At 37.9% G+C, this 15,227-nt stretch overlaps 1 long non-coding RNA gene across 1 annotated transcript in view; it reads left to right on the top strand.

Annotated features, from left to right (window-relative positions):
- LOC125095818 (uncharacterized) overlaps positions 1-15,227 on the top strand; it is a 268,620-nt gene that overhangs the window by 214,961 nt on the left and 38,432 nt on the right. Inside the window, exon 2 of the long non-coding RNA XR_007125958.1 lies at positions 12,259-12,370. This is a non-coding gene — a long non-coding RNA (uncharacterized LOC125095818). The remainder of the gene's footprint in view (positions 1-12,258; positions 12,371-15,227) is intronic.

The raw sequence follows: 15,227 nt of genomic DNA, 5'->3' as shown, positions 1-15,227 counted from the left end.
ACAACTTTTATCTTGCCTAGGTTTACTAGTCAAATAAATTCATGTTTTGTATCTGTGTTACAGAAAATTGCCAGCAAGAAAAATAGCCAGGGATGACAGCCGATTTTGTCTAATGGGTCATGAAATTCTCATGGGTAGTCTAAACATAATTGTTGGGCGGAAGTGACTTAGAGAGATGTAAGTGGGATAAGAGTTTTTAGGTGAACTTTTTAGCTATAATTATATTTTATGGTATGTGTACTTAAAAATAGTTGCCAAAATCTTTTTGGTAACTTGAACCTTTAGAGTTTTGCTAAGTGAAATTAGGTGATGAGAATTCATTCAATATCTATATCATTTCCAAATAAGTAAAAGAGTAAAACATTGATTACTGAATATTGGTTTACCTACTTCTGGCATTTGAACTACAGAGAAACTAAAGATAAATTTGATTCTGTTAGTAACATGTCTCGTGCTTTTTTTTTTTTTTTAAGATTTTTTATGTATTTATTTGACAGAGAGAGAACACCAGTAAACAGGGCAGTAGGCAGAGGGAGAGAGAGAAGCAGGGAGCAGAGAGCTGCTGAGCAGGGAGCCTGATGCATGGCTCAATCCCAGGACCCGGGAATCATGACTTGAGCAGAAGGCAGCTGCTTAACCAACTGAGCCACCCAGGCGCCCTTTGTCTTGTGCTTTATTGAAAGATTGTACTATAAAGTAGCACATGATTCTAGAAATTATAAAATGGGGGGCACCTGGGTGGCTCAGTGGGTTAAAGCCTCTGCCTTTGGCTCAGGTCATGATCCCAGGGTCCTGGGATCAAGCCCCACATCGGGCTCTCTGCTCAGCCGGGAGCCTGCTTCCCCCCCTCACCCTCTGCCTGCCTCTCTGCCTGCTTGTGATCTCTGTCTGTCAAATAAATAAATAAAATCTTAAAAAAAAAGAAATTATAAAATGTATTCATAAATTTTCCAATCTAAGGAATACTGGTGTATCAGACTGTTCACAATAGCTTAATTTTTAATTTTCACTAAAAATTAAAATTTCTAATGACTAAGAATTTTAATGAATATTTGTAACAAAAACTACTAGAAATGATAATGGAAATATCTCCATATGCAAGGAAAGTATGATATATGTTTTTAAAAGAAAGTATAAGGGATGGAAATACATTTTTGTTGGAGGAAAAAAAAAAGTAAATTTGTACCAAAGTAAAACTGGTTATTTCAAAACCAGGAAAAATGTATGACAAAATCTGAAGGTTGTAGAAGGTTTGTGGAAAGGAATCTTTAAACTGTTTTTTAAGTTTTTATTTATTTATTTATTTATTTAGGGGAGAGAGAGAGAGAGCGAGAGCGAGAGTGAGCATGAGCTGGGTGAGGGGCCAAGCAGAAGCAGATTCCATGCTGAGCAGGGAGACTGACATGGGGCTTGATCCCAGGACTCTGGGATCGTGACCTGAGCTGAAGGCAGATGCTTAACTGAGCCACCCAGTCACCCAGAAAGGAATCTTTAAAAGGGAATTTTATGCATATTTGAGACTGAATGCTATTGAAATGAATTTAATTGAATAAATGAATTTTAATATCAAAAGTAAGCTGGTATAGAATTAGAATTTGGTTTTCTTTCTGTTAAACGGGTAATTTATCTTGAACTATTAGTCTGCTCTTGATAAGAGAGTATAAAATGTTTTTCTTTGCCTTTTAAAATAATCTGCCTAGAAAGCGAAGATTTTGTACTTTATCAAAATAATTCCTTCTGCTCCATGTTATCTCTATCATCACATCTTTGATTACTTAAGTAAACCTAGACCTCTCAATATTAAAAGAACTAAGTTTTGCTCATAACTGTGTAACCTTCTATATTTGCCCATGAAATCTTTGTCACTTTGGTTAAATAGGTAAGTATTCTTTTATAGTGACCCATGATCCTATGTAGTCATGAGAACAAAGCCCTTTGATATTCTCCATGAAGTCTTTTTACTCTGGAAGAAATTTTGGGGTAGTCCAAAAGGTCCCTGGAAAATATTGAAATATTTGTTGAACTAATTAGGCTTATTTGGCATTTTAAGTTCTATTGAAAGCATTGTCACAAGTGATGCTAAACCGTCTTAGATTATGTCTGTACAGATATATGCTATTAGTAAATTACTTATTAATAACATTAGTATGTTTTAATATAACTGTTATTAATATAAGCATTCTAGAAATTATATGAAATTACTAAAAATCTAATATATCCTGGCATAATGTTATCACTTGTAATTCTAATTATCTTGAAAAGTTGTGTGTCACAGAAATAATCAAATTTTCTTGTCAACTGCATTCTAATGAATTCTCATCAGTTTATTTTATTTTGAAGATTTTATTTATTTATTTGACAGAGAGAGAGATCACAAGTAGGCAGAGCAGCAGGCGGAGAGAGAGGAGCAAGCAGGCTTCCTGCTGAGAAGAGAGCCTGATGCAGGGCTCAATCCCAGGACCTGAGCTAAAGGCAGAGGCTTAACCCACTGAGCCACCCAGGCGCCCTCATCAGTTTTTTTAAAGAGAAAGAGAAAGAGAGTGCATGCACACATGTATGTTAGTGGGGAGAGGAGCAGAGGGAGAGAATTCCCCCTTCCCAGCAGACTCCCTCTGAACTCAGAGCTTGAGCTCCATCCCATGACCCATGAGATTACTACTGGAGCCAAAACCAAGAGCCAGATGCTCAACTGACGGAGCCACCCAGGCACCCCACCCTCATCAGATTTTTAATTATGGCCATTTTTTAACTCTTTGTCAATTATACAGAATTACTGTTTTACTCTGATGCTTTTGCAAAGTTGTTTGCTAAAGTGCTTCCTCTTCAAGGAGACTCCTGGAAAGTATTCTAGAATACGGGTTTCTGATAACTTGAGGATCATAAAACTGGACTGGGAAAAAAATGTCCAGAACTAATAGCAAAAGTAGATACAAGCAGTACAAAATTAGTAACATGGGACTGAATGAACTGATGAGGATGATTATAATTTTTGTGACTTTTTTTGTTTTGAAGATTTTTATTTATTTGAGATAGAGAGAGAGCTAACAAGAGAGACCAAAAGCAGGGGGAGGGGTAGAAAGAGAAGCAGGCTTCCCACTGAGCAAGGAGCCAGATGTGGGGATCCATCCCAGGAGTCCCAGATCATGACCAGAGCCGAAGGCAGTGCTTAACCCACTAAGACACCCAGGTGTCCCAATTTTTGCAATTTTCTTCCATCTTTTGACTTGGAATCACTGCCCATTTTCCTGAAGCCCTGAACACTGAAGCTAGATGATTTGATATAAACTTTAAAGAAAGCACCATAATAGTTATGTTTAGACAATCTTCTCTGTGCCTGTTGCTCAAAAAAGTTTTCTGGTACACCCAAATGACATCACCAGAGACATTCAAACTGCAAACCAGCACAATCCGTCAGGTTGCCACGGCCTGCTCTCACCCCATCTGAAGATGCTTCCAGATCGACATCTGGAAATCTCAATTGCTGGCCCTCAGGACTCAGACTGAGCTTGTAATTTGCTCTGACCTTTAACCTTTGGCTTTCTTTGTCTCCACAGAAATGCTTCTTATTAAATACCTGATTGCTTGCTTACAGAATATAGGCCTAATTGAGATCCCACCTGCATTACCTGCCTCCCAAAATGAGATACAACTATTTAACTGAACTTACCTATTCTCAAGACGGAGACTGGTTCAGTGAGCTGTGGAACAGTCTATCAACTTAGCTTAGAGACTGTGAAACTTCTTATTTGAAGTTTCAAAGGTGGGACTGATGAGGAATAGATTTTGCACCCCCAAATATGACTCATTGGTATATTGATTATTTTAAGCTTATTTAAGCTTATTATTTCTTTTTAAAGCAACAGATGTAAAAGAAGTTCTAAAAACTGAGTAGAAGTTACCCTTTTGTAAGAGATTTACATCTTTAAAGGAAATCTACATTTGCAAGGATGTCTTCTTCAGTATACCAGGAAGAGTGAGATAACTCAATCTCTAGAAATTTTTAGATGCCACTATAGTTAACAGTGTTATTTTACTTTCAGATGTACAATATAGTTCCAGAAACTCTTACCAGTGGAGAAGGCAATGACTTAAATCTGCATAATAACCTTACCTTTGTTTGCTGTGCTTTTCGTGGTAACCTCCCATAAAGGACTCCCCATCCCCAATATCCGCTTTTATCTTTAGCTGAAGATGGTATTTAAGGTGATGACTTCTGCTCAACATTTGAAATGCTAAACATTTCAGGGACTTACTCAGTCTTCCTGGGTCTCTGCCATATACACAGGAGGTAGACATGGTATTAAACTTCTGTTTGTTTTACTTTTCTTGTTCTATCTCACATGAATTTAATTATTCAACCAGCCAAAGAACCTAGAAGGGAGGAAAGAAAAACTTTTCTGCCCCTGCAACATCTTCTGCCAAAATGTAAGCATCTTTTTGGGTCAATAAAACTTTGGGAAAAACTCACAAGAGATGGGCACTCTGAAAACTGGGAAAAAAATACTGCATCTAACCAAAAATCTCATCTATAATAAATTTAGAAACAAAAGCTTAAAAATAATGTTTTTTGTTTTTTTTTTAAATTTACTTATTTATTTATTTGAGAGAGAGCACGAGTAGGTGGGGGGGCAGAGAGAGGGAGAAGTATACTTCCTACTGAGTAGAGAGCCCACGTGGCGCTCCATCCCAGGACTCCAAGATCATGACTTGAGCTGAAGTTAGACCTTAACCAACTAAACTACCCAGGCATGCCCCAAATAATGTTTTTTGTGAATGTATTTTATTTTTGAAGTCCAAGTAGGTATTATCAGTATTACAGTGATAATTTCACTTTTTTTTTTTCCAGTGGAGAAACTTATCAGAATCTTTTATACCTTTTCTCAGTTCAACAATTACTATTTTTATTCGTGTAACAAGTGAAAGTTAAATTACTTTCCACCTTGATAGCAATTTGAGATGTTTCTTCTGCATGAGTGGTTAAAAATGACTAACCTTTTAAGATCTTTTTTTTTTTTTTAATAAAAACATCATTTGTTGTCATTTTCAAGGAAAGAGACTTAAACAGATGGGGAAAATATCCATATCTTTTAATGCAGCTCAACAAAGTATGGTAAATCATCCAGATAATATTGTTTATGATCAGACATATTATGTCCCATCATCTTCAGTGTGAGGTGATCGGAACAACAGACGCAACAGACGTAGAGGCATGTTTCTCCTTTCTAGAGCACAGCCAAGCTGGCAATGAAAAGGCCGCTTAGTACTCTTTTATTTCTCTAGGGTGCAAATGCTTCTGCATGCCAAAATAAAATAAAATAAAAAGTTTCATACTGAAAATCAAATAAAGAGCTTCAGTGCTCACAACAATTGACACATTCTAGAAATCTTCTACTGTGCTAGCCTTGGCACGCTGCATTTGCCATGAGCTCGACTAAATAACCTGCTCACCTCCCAGCTACATTTTCGGCCTTCTGCCTTTGAGGTTGCTGAGAAGTGTCATCCTATAGATGAAGCCAACAAAAAAATTAAAGAGATTCCTCCATGACCAGACTTTCTTGTTTTAAGTGTTGCGCAGCAGAAAGCTTTACTAGCTACTTCAGTGCTTTGTGAGGAAAAAAAAATACACTCTGAAAAATTGTTGTGTTATAACTAAGAGTGTTTCCTAAGAAATGTTTTTAAAAGGAGAACATGGAGGCATCGAGAAGTTCTGTGATTTCTCCAAATTGCACTGCTCATTGAAAGTAAGACAGAGATCTTTTGATTTCCAAATTCATGCCTTTACCTACTCCTGTGTCTTCCTTAGCAGCCATACAAACTGTGCCAAAATGAGTTCCCGTTGCAATGAACTCTTCATCTTGGCTGGCCTCTGCTGGAATTTCAGCCACCTCTTTTCTTGCTTTCTCTGACTTCCCAACCTAGTACAAATATACACTACATATTTGATGGGCTTAGAGCATAAAGTTCTACTATTTTTAAAATATTATTTTATTTCAAGGATTTGCTGTGTTCTAAAATAAAATTAGCCACATAACTAATGTTTATAGGAATTTACAGTATAGGAGAAGCACTACCACCATTGTCAAGTAGACTTAAGATGAAGCCCTAAGGGAAATTCTACATGCCACAAACCAGATAACAACGAGAGCAAAGCAATAACGTGGCAGTGTCTTCTCACTGAGACAGATTTTCACTGGCAGCTACACAGACTACCCTGTTTACTGGACTTGTACTCAGACTTCTATTGGTCAGGGTTTTGTTAGTAAATATTGTTTGGGGAGAAAAAAAAAAACCGTGAAAGACACAAGTCACCTAATCCTGGTTACTGTCTTCTGAAAAGCTAACACAGTTATCCCTACAGGTGTATTTGGTAAGCCCTTACTGTATGCAGAACACTGTTGTGGGAGTGAAGGAATAATAGCATTTGAGAAAGACATATTCTTTTTCTTCCTCAAGGAGTTTTCAGCCCACTTAATCAGGAACAGGTGCCCATATCCAGTATGGGAGTCCTACAGAAGAAACTAGTCCAACCAATAGTGATTTGGGGCACTCTTGTGACAAATTTATATTCTCAAACAGTTGAGAGGAAACCCACCCTGAGGATTTGAAATGATTTACTGAAAAGCAGTATCTTTTCTGTGTATTTGCTTCCCCTTAGAATCAGTGAGAAATAAGGGAACAAAATCTAATAAAACTCCATCTAAATGTATTCCCCACAGCTCAGGTGTGCTGACTTAATCCTAGTAGCACCCAGGGATTTAGAGAGACTAATAGTGGTTTACAGTTAAGCAGTAACATCGTAACAGGGAATACTTTCCTTGGCTATTGGCCCATGTTTCAAAATATATAAATACCTACAAGCATCACATCTGATGATTTGAAACACAGAAGTAATCTTTCCTTACAGACGCACACACACATACAAACAAAACAATGGAGGAGAAAAAAATGTGTCACATCAACATCCTATATCATTTCTCGAAGGCCAGATGGTTAAAGCTAACTATGAACAAGCTGTTTGAACACCTGTAAATGATCTATGACCAAGGACATTTCCTAGGCAATACACTTTTGCCAACAACTTATGACTAGAATGCTTTTAATGTATACTTTGCAAGGAAGCAAAAGGAGAGATGAGATGGAAGGAGAGAAGAAGGAAGAGAAAAAAAAAAACACCTTATCTTTTCTTACCAAGTTAAATTTTATTCATAAAGGGAAAGGAGAACCTGGAGATAATATTTTGTTTAGTTTTATAATGTTACAATAAAAAAGGTTCAATTACATTTTGGCCTCAAATAGTGTTGAACGTAACTTTAACAACGACTGAGCCCCTTTCTCAATGCCGGTGACTCATACTGCAAACCCCTTGAATCAGTTTTCTATCTGTTTCTTCAATAGTTAAACACAACCACTTAGAGATTTGCAGCACATAATTTGTATGCTGTCACTAAGTTCCAGGTCCCATTCACACTGTGCACTCATTGTCTTCCTAAGTGACTCAAAGGCAACTGAGGGAAGAGACGTCTTTTGCAGTGTCCACTACTGGGTCCGACTATACTTATTACCTCCACTTAGGCCAGGTGTGGCACACAGTTGTTCAGAGCAGAACTTATTACCAGTAAGACCTTTAAATATAGCACAAGCTTAGTAAAAATACATTATGTACTAATTAGGTACTTTTTTGTTACTAAATGGTGGGGCTGGGGACAATTTTAGGTCCCCTTGGACTATTGATTGTCCTTGCTTTGAAAAATTTTCAGGCAGTAATCATCATGTCTATGAAATACTTTGAGACCTTCTTCATAAGCTGATAATGGAAAAGTGGTTTTCTGAGAAACTCATTTATGCTCTACGCATTTTTAGGCCCATCTCTAGACAGGGAGCCCTTATTCTGGAACCATCTCTGAGGTAGACCCGACACAATCCAGGAACCAGTTAGAGAAGGTAGAGCAAGTGGCAGACTGGACTGAGGTATTTAGCAAAGACTTCTCTGTATTAAATAGCAGGGAAATAAGCTTTACCACTACCACCACCACCACCACCAACAACTAGATAGAGTTCAGTGAGGTATTTAACAAAAAGAAGAAACATTGCATGAGAGGGGCTAACCATGTTGTTTGTGATAAAATCAAACTTACATGCATCTATTTAGTTTTTTCATCAACTGTAAGTCTTTTTCTTTTGGTACAAATCGGTAATGGTTAGCACTCTAAAAATTAAAACTCAATATGCTGCAATGATTCTGCTGAGGATTATTTTCAGGAATACTCAAGTAAAATAAGATTCTCATGTTAAAAGTGTGTGTGTGTTTCTGTGTGTCTGTGTGCTTGGAGACTGGTTTTGTAGAAGGACGCTTGTATTGAAAATTACCATTACTTAATTTAGATGAATTTTAACCCAGGTATATAAGTTCCTCTATTATTTTTGGACATAAGTCTACTGTTTTATTAGAACCAAAATTATTATTATTTTTTTGAGAGACAGAAGGAGAGAGAGAGCAAGCACACAGTGGGAAGGGGCAGAGGGAGATGAAGAGAGAATCTTAAATAGGTTCTAAGCCCAGCAAGGAGCCCAACACAGGGCTCAATCTCATGGGCCTGAGATCATGACCTAAGCTGAAATCAAGAGTCAGATTCCTAACTAAATGAGCGACCCAGGAGCCCCAGAAATAAGAGTTCTTAAAGAAATTAAAACTAGATAGACTAAAAATATGAACAAAATAGAAAAAATAAACAAAAATACTGGTAAACTTAGGAAGCTCTGATCCCATGATACTTTGCGCTGCCATCCTACCACTCTTCACATAGTCATTTCAACTGCCTCAGGTCCTGAGCCCAACCCTTCCTCATACCACTATGACGTACTTCCCATGTTATTCTAGACTGAAAGAAAGTATTAGGAGGTCCAGAGGATCTATACTGTGAATACTCTGAAAAGTTAAGGAAGGACATTATTGTGGCTGGTTATAAGACCTGGTAAGAAACACTAAATGGGAGAACTCCTTAATGAATCTATAAACAGAGATAAGATGGTAAGAGCAGTGGTTGAGGTAGATGAGCTGAACAGTGATATGAAAGGACTGAGGTAATTTCCTAGACAGTGATACTGAAATAGTAAAAATGGAAAGGGATCTACATCTTCAGTGCTGTTAAGAAGAAATAGGCAGGTCTTAGGGAATATTTAAAGATGGGAAGGATTAAAATATAACCCTGAGGTTTTTTTGTTTTGTTTTGTGATACTTGAGTAAGACAACAATGGAAAACTGATAGCATTAAAAATGTAAGGAAAAATAACCAATTCCGGATAGTAAGCTATTTTTTTAATTAATTATTTGACAGAGACACAGCAAGAGGGGGAACACAAGCTGGGGGAGTAGGAGAGGGAGAACAGGCTTTCCGCAGAGCAGGGAGCCCGATGTGGGGCTCCATCCCAGGACCCTGGGATCAGGACCTGAGCCAAAGGCAAATGCTTAACAACTGAGCCACCCAGACATCCCTGGATGGTAAGCTATTAAATGGACTTTCAGACTTGTTAAATCTGAGGTAACAATGGAACATCCATATTCAATTTTAAGAACACAAAATAGGAGTGACTGGGTGGCTCAACTGGTTGAGGGTCTGATTCTTGGTTTTGGCTCAGATCATGATCTCAGGATCATGAGATCAAGGTCCCTGATGGGCTCCATGCTCAGAGTGGGGTCTGCTTGAGATTCTCTCCCCCTTTGGCCCCTCCCCACTGTTCACACTCTCTTTCTCTCTCTCTCTCTCTCAAATGAATAAATCTTTTAAAAAGTACAAAAAAGTCTTCACACTTGCATAAAAGATTATGTTTTCAAGGTATTTTCTCATGCTGTTTTGCTAGATCCTCCCAATTTTAGGTGGCCTATTTTATAAGGAAGAAACTGAAAGTCAAGTAAGTTGAATAAATTATCTGAATTCTATCTTATGTCTGCCTATAAGTTACAGAGCTAGGATTCTAACACAAATATTCTGACCACTAAATTATGCTTATACTCAGTATGGGAGACATAGGATTAGAATTTGTCCCTGAGTTTTTGGAAGTTACTAGGTAAAAGAAAATAAGAAAAGCCCAAACCAGGTAACTCAGGAGAAATCCCAGATAGATACAAGACTTATTGTAATTTATTCATCCATCTTTCTTGGGTTGAATTGTTATCTAGCTTGATTTCCTTTCCTGTCTAGCAAAACCACCTTTAAAATGACATGAAATCTGTTCCTTAACTGGTTCCCATGCCATTGTTTCCTCCCTCTGTGTGCCCTTCCTCATGGTGATTTTTTTGCCTTTTTCTTTCTTCTTAAAGGCCCTGGCAAAGCTTATATTATCTATCCTGCCATCCTTGCCTATACCACCATATTCTACTTCTGAGTTTTTTCAATTTTGCTTCAAGCACATGTTCAACTGAAAATCTGTAAATTGCTCTCTGGTCTCATGTCCCACGAGTCTCCTCAACTTTGCTTTAAGAGTAAAACCGTGATCTCAAGTAAATGACTTAAGGTAAAGGTGACCTTCGATCCAGGAAAGGAGGGCAATCCAGGAAAGGAGGGCAATTAGTCAAATAGCTAGTATCTAGTTCAATTAAGTACCATCCCTGGACATGCCTATCATTTCTCTATTTTCAACATTTTTTTCTCACTTAGAAATTCCCAGGAATAGAAATCCAAGTTATCTGGAAATTCTATTTATTTTGAATGCATTATTCTATAAATCCAGAAAAAATAATGTATTGTATTAAGGGATATTTTCAGGAATATAAAGTAAATCAAAGAATCATTCCTTTTTATAGGACGTCTTCCCTACTTTTGGTGGAAACCGTGTATGCTGTGCATGTATATGCATGTATGTAAGCAATATGAACTGGAAGAGGTGCAGCAATAGAAATGAAATAACTGCCACAGAAACAAGAAATAGCGGCACGATAATATTTAGTTGAGAAGGCTCTCTGGAGGTTTGGAAGGTGGACTTAAGCACCAAAGAAGGGCCTAGATCTGGTCAGGTGACAGAAGACAGGATTCCAACCGCGGAAAACCAAAAGAAGCAAAGACATAGGGACTCTCTGGAACACCTACTAACAGGTACAATGGACACTGAAGATGTGGACCTTGTGTGAAAAATAAGTAGGAACAAACTTAAATTTTAAATCAATGTCCCCCACTTAAGCCTGGACTTTCTAAAATTAGTATACATAGTATTTCTACTCATTAGATCCATATTTTTTCTCTCATTTGTGTTTTTGTTATAATAGCAACTGAAGCCATGAAGACAAAAATTATCCAATTAACATTTTTCTTCAAAGTGGCATTTAAAAAATTTAATTAAAACAATTTATTTATAGATTTCTCTCCTAATTAGAGGCTACAAAAATTAAAAACATTGGTCTTAGGAACAAAAATTGATGTAAGCATAATGTGCAATTTTCCTGGCCCGTATAAACATATTTAATGGACAAATAATTTCAAATGACAATATCATGCCATTTAAAGCCAACTAATGACATTTTTCTAGTAGTCCCTGGCATCTGTTCTCAAATTTCTCAACATTCCTAAAAAGGCAGAGAAAAACACAAGTCACAATGGCACTAGCCGCTAGGTCTGACAAATCACCTCTCTCTGAGTTAGGGGAGCCCCCTTCTAAACTGCAAGGCGACTTCAATCAGGTTGGCAATTGCAATGAGAGAAATGAAGTTCTGTGACTAGCACTCTTGAAAGAAGCAGGAAAGTCCTTCAGGCTCCTCCTTCCCCAACCCCAGCCCCAACTCCATCATAGCTTGATTCCAGACAGAGTTCCAGGCTATTTTTCTTCTGATGTATTGCTATTGCCTTTGAAAGGATTGAATTAGACATTACGCTCTTATCCTACTTAAATTTGGAGTTTGCAAATCCAAACATCAAGTGCACAGAAAGAAGGTGGACTGGGAAGGTGAACATGAACTAATGTTGCATCCTGAAAAGTGCTGTGAGCTAAAAAAACAGTCTGGGTAGGATTCTTTTCCATGTTGACTTGGTAATCTTTGGCTCTACCTCTTGGACACTGGGCTGAAGGCTGTAGTATAGCTACTATGATCTGTGTTCTGTTCTCTGGTCTGTGGTTAGAGACGTTATCTTCGTATTATCTTTCCTTCAAATTCCCCAAAGCTGGGAACCAGTTCAGCCAATTTAACTTGATCTGGGTGCTTTTCAGATTTTTAATTGTTTTCCTGAATTTGGAATACACTAATGAGTTGAGTTTATTATTCCTACACAGGCACCCGTTATCGTTGTTGTGATCCTCAGCAATGACCACGGGAGGAATACCTGTCTCTATCTTCAGTCCACCCTTGTTCATCTTCACTCTCCAACTGAAGGATATTAGCAAGGTGTTTTTTTTGTTGTTGTTGTTTTTTATTTGAATTCCTTCCACTTTCCCTTATTTTTCGTCTACTTTCTTGCATGGCTCTGTCAAGAACTGGTGTCATCCCATAATTTGATTCAAATTGTATGATGCAGTGAGATCACTATTTATATTACCAGACCTATACTCAGAAAAATTGCTGTGAGGACTTGGAAGAAATGTTTGATGAGCAATTTGGGATATGGAAGTGAGATGGCAATAGGTAAAGACGGAGGAGCAGAGATGGCCATCCATCAGAGTGGTTTCTATTAGAGACAGGCCCACTAACCAGAACAGCATTGTGTACAAGTTTACTGAAGAGTAGAGAAGAATTTCTGAACGTGAGAGCCAGCATAGCTGGTCCTCTTCCATCTGGCCAACTCTTAGCCCTTACAGAGCATGTCCACCTCCCTAGGGGCCTCAGGAACTCTCAGCTGTGTTTCCTACCATCCTAGGGTCTTCAGCATTTGTGAAGTTGAGCACTCTCAGTGGGCCCATCTGGCTGGTACCTTCCTCTGTCATCACCCATTTATTGCTCAGGACTTCCCTATGAAGCCTCAAGTCTCCAGGATGACATTCAGAGAAGCCAAAAGCTGAGGACATTTGAATGTGTGTCGGGAGTGGTGGAATTGCTGGGGACAAAAATGCCTGTAAAGTAAACTTAAAACCATAAGTTTAATAACTGTGAGTATTCAGTATTCTAAAATTTGGTTTCTTTAGATAATTTCTCATAGGCTTACTCCTCTGTTCTTAAAAAAAAAAAAAAAGGAAAAAACCCTGATAGTCTCATTAGTTTAGCTTAGGTCAATTTTTCCCACTAAACTCAGGCTAGTAAGTAAATCATAGGTAATCATAGGCAACTAATATAAAACATGTAAACTTTGCATTGCAGATGAACATGAAGTGTGAGAAGCTACAGGACATCACATAGGTAAAGAAGAGATGTGCATTGCACCTCACTGGATACTAAATTCAGAATTTGCTCAGGTGCTGTGTAGGAAACCTCTGATGGCACTTCTTGTAAACTTTGCTAACCTGCACAGTAGCATTTTAATAAATAACTAAAAATAAAGGGTTTTTTTGTATGTGTAGAGGTATAATGCAAAGTAAGATAAACCCCCCAAATGTCTATTTTAATCTTTCTTTTTTTTTTTTAAAGATTTTATTTATTTATTTGACAGAGAGAGATCACAAGCAGGCAGAGAGGCAGGCAGAGAGACAGGAGGAAGCAGGCTCCCTGCTGAGCAGAGAGCCCGACGCGGGACTCGATCCCAGGACTCCGAGATCATGACCTGAGCCGAAGGCAGCGGCTTAACCCACTGAGCCACCCAGGTGCCCCTATTTTAATCTTTCTTAAGGTTTGAGGTCCCTTTTGACTTGAAGTCACATGTTTAAGTCATTGTAAAGTTAAACAAGATTTGTTTGAACAAGATAATACCATTTTTGCAATCTCCCTGACCTTGGCATAAGGTCAAGGATGCAGCAAGTCCTTTCAATGTTACACTGGGGTACTCCTGGTGAAACAAAATGTCCTGGGTTGCCCAGGACATTCTTGGTTTAGCTCTGAGAGTCCAATGTCTGAGAAACCCCTCAGTTCTTAGAAAACCAAGATAGGTGGTCACTCTGTATACCCAAAAGTTGTTTTAGTGTCTTAGGAATTCACCTTTGTATGACTCTGTTATTTGCTTTTAAGGACTCAGACTTGGTGAAGTTACATGTTGATTTGTTGATCTTATCTGATAGAAATTCAGATAAATCATCTAGCAGAAAAGATAACTCCAAAAGTTATTGTTTTGTTTTGTTTTAAAGATTTTCTTTATTTATTTGAGAAAGAGAATGTGCACACACGTGCAAGGGGAGGAGAGGTAGAGGGGTAGGAAAGAGAGGAAGATAGTCTCAAGCTGACTCCATGCTGAGCCTGGAGCCTGAAACTCGGAAGCTCCATCTCAGGACTTTGAGATCATGACTGGAGCCGAAACCAAGAGTCAGATGCTTAACTGACTGAGCCACCCTCATGTCCCAAGTTATGGGTTTTTAATTTTTTTTAGTTTTTAAATTTTAAAATTTCTCTGTAGCTACTCTAGAAGTCTTCTAAAATTCCTTTTGCATGCTGATAAATACCTAGGGGTTTTTTTGTTTGTTTGTTTGTTTGTTTTTTTTTTTTAAAGATTGGTTGGTTGATTGATTGATTTGAGAAAGAGAGAGAGAGAGAATGCTCACAGGAACAGAGGAAGGCAGAAGCAGACTCCCTGCTGAGCAGAGAACCTGATGCTTAGGTCTCCGGACCCTGAGATCATGACCTGAGTCAAAAGAAGACTCCTAACTGACTGAGCCATCCAGGTGTCCCTAAATATCTAGTTTTTAAAAATGTTTTACCACTTTATTTTCACCTTAATGACTTAACGAATCTTTGGTGTGTTCATTCTGTATATGTGTAACAGTTACATTACTTAAACAAGGAGACAATTAGACTAAGGTGGCTTTAATGCCTCAGTAGCCTGTGTTAACAAACCAAAACCAAAGCTCAAATGTCTCAAGGATAAGGAATTAAAACCCAAGGATAACCTATCACAAACAGCCAACTAAGCTTTCCCAAATAAGGCAACCTCTTAAGACATAGAAAGACAATCAAATAATTTCCTTGCTTTGCTTCAGCCTCTTCTCTATAAATGTCTTTCCCCTAGCTTTGATCGACAGAGCACTTCTAACTACTTCTGGTTTGACACTGACCAATGTTAATCAATTTTTGCTCAAATAAACTCTTAAAAATTTTAATATGCCCCAGTTTATCTTTTTTTATTAATTATTTTTATTAACATATAATATATTATTTGCCCCAGGGG

The sequence above is a fragment of the Lutra lutra genome, chromosome 3 (genome assembly GCF_902655055.1).
Source record: "Lutra lutra chromosome 3, mLutLut1.2, whole genome shotgun sequence".
NCBI classification, from domain to species: Eukaryota; Metazoa; Chordata; class Mammalia; order Carnivora; family Mustelidae; genus Lutra; species Lutra lutra.
The sequence above is the reverse complement of the archived record's forward strand: the minus strand, read 5'-3'. Positions and strand labels throughout refer to the sequence as shown.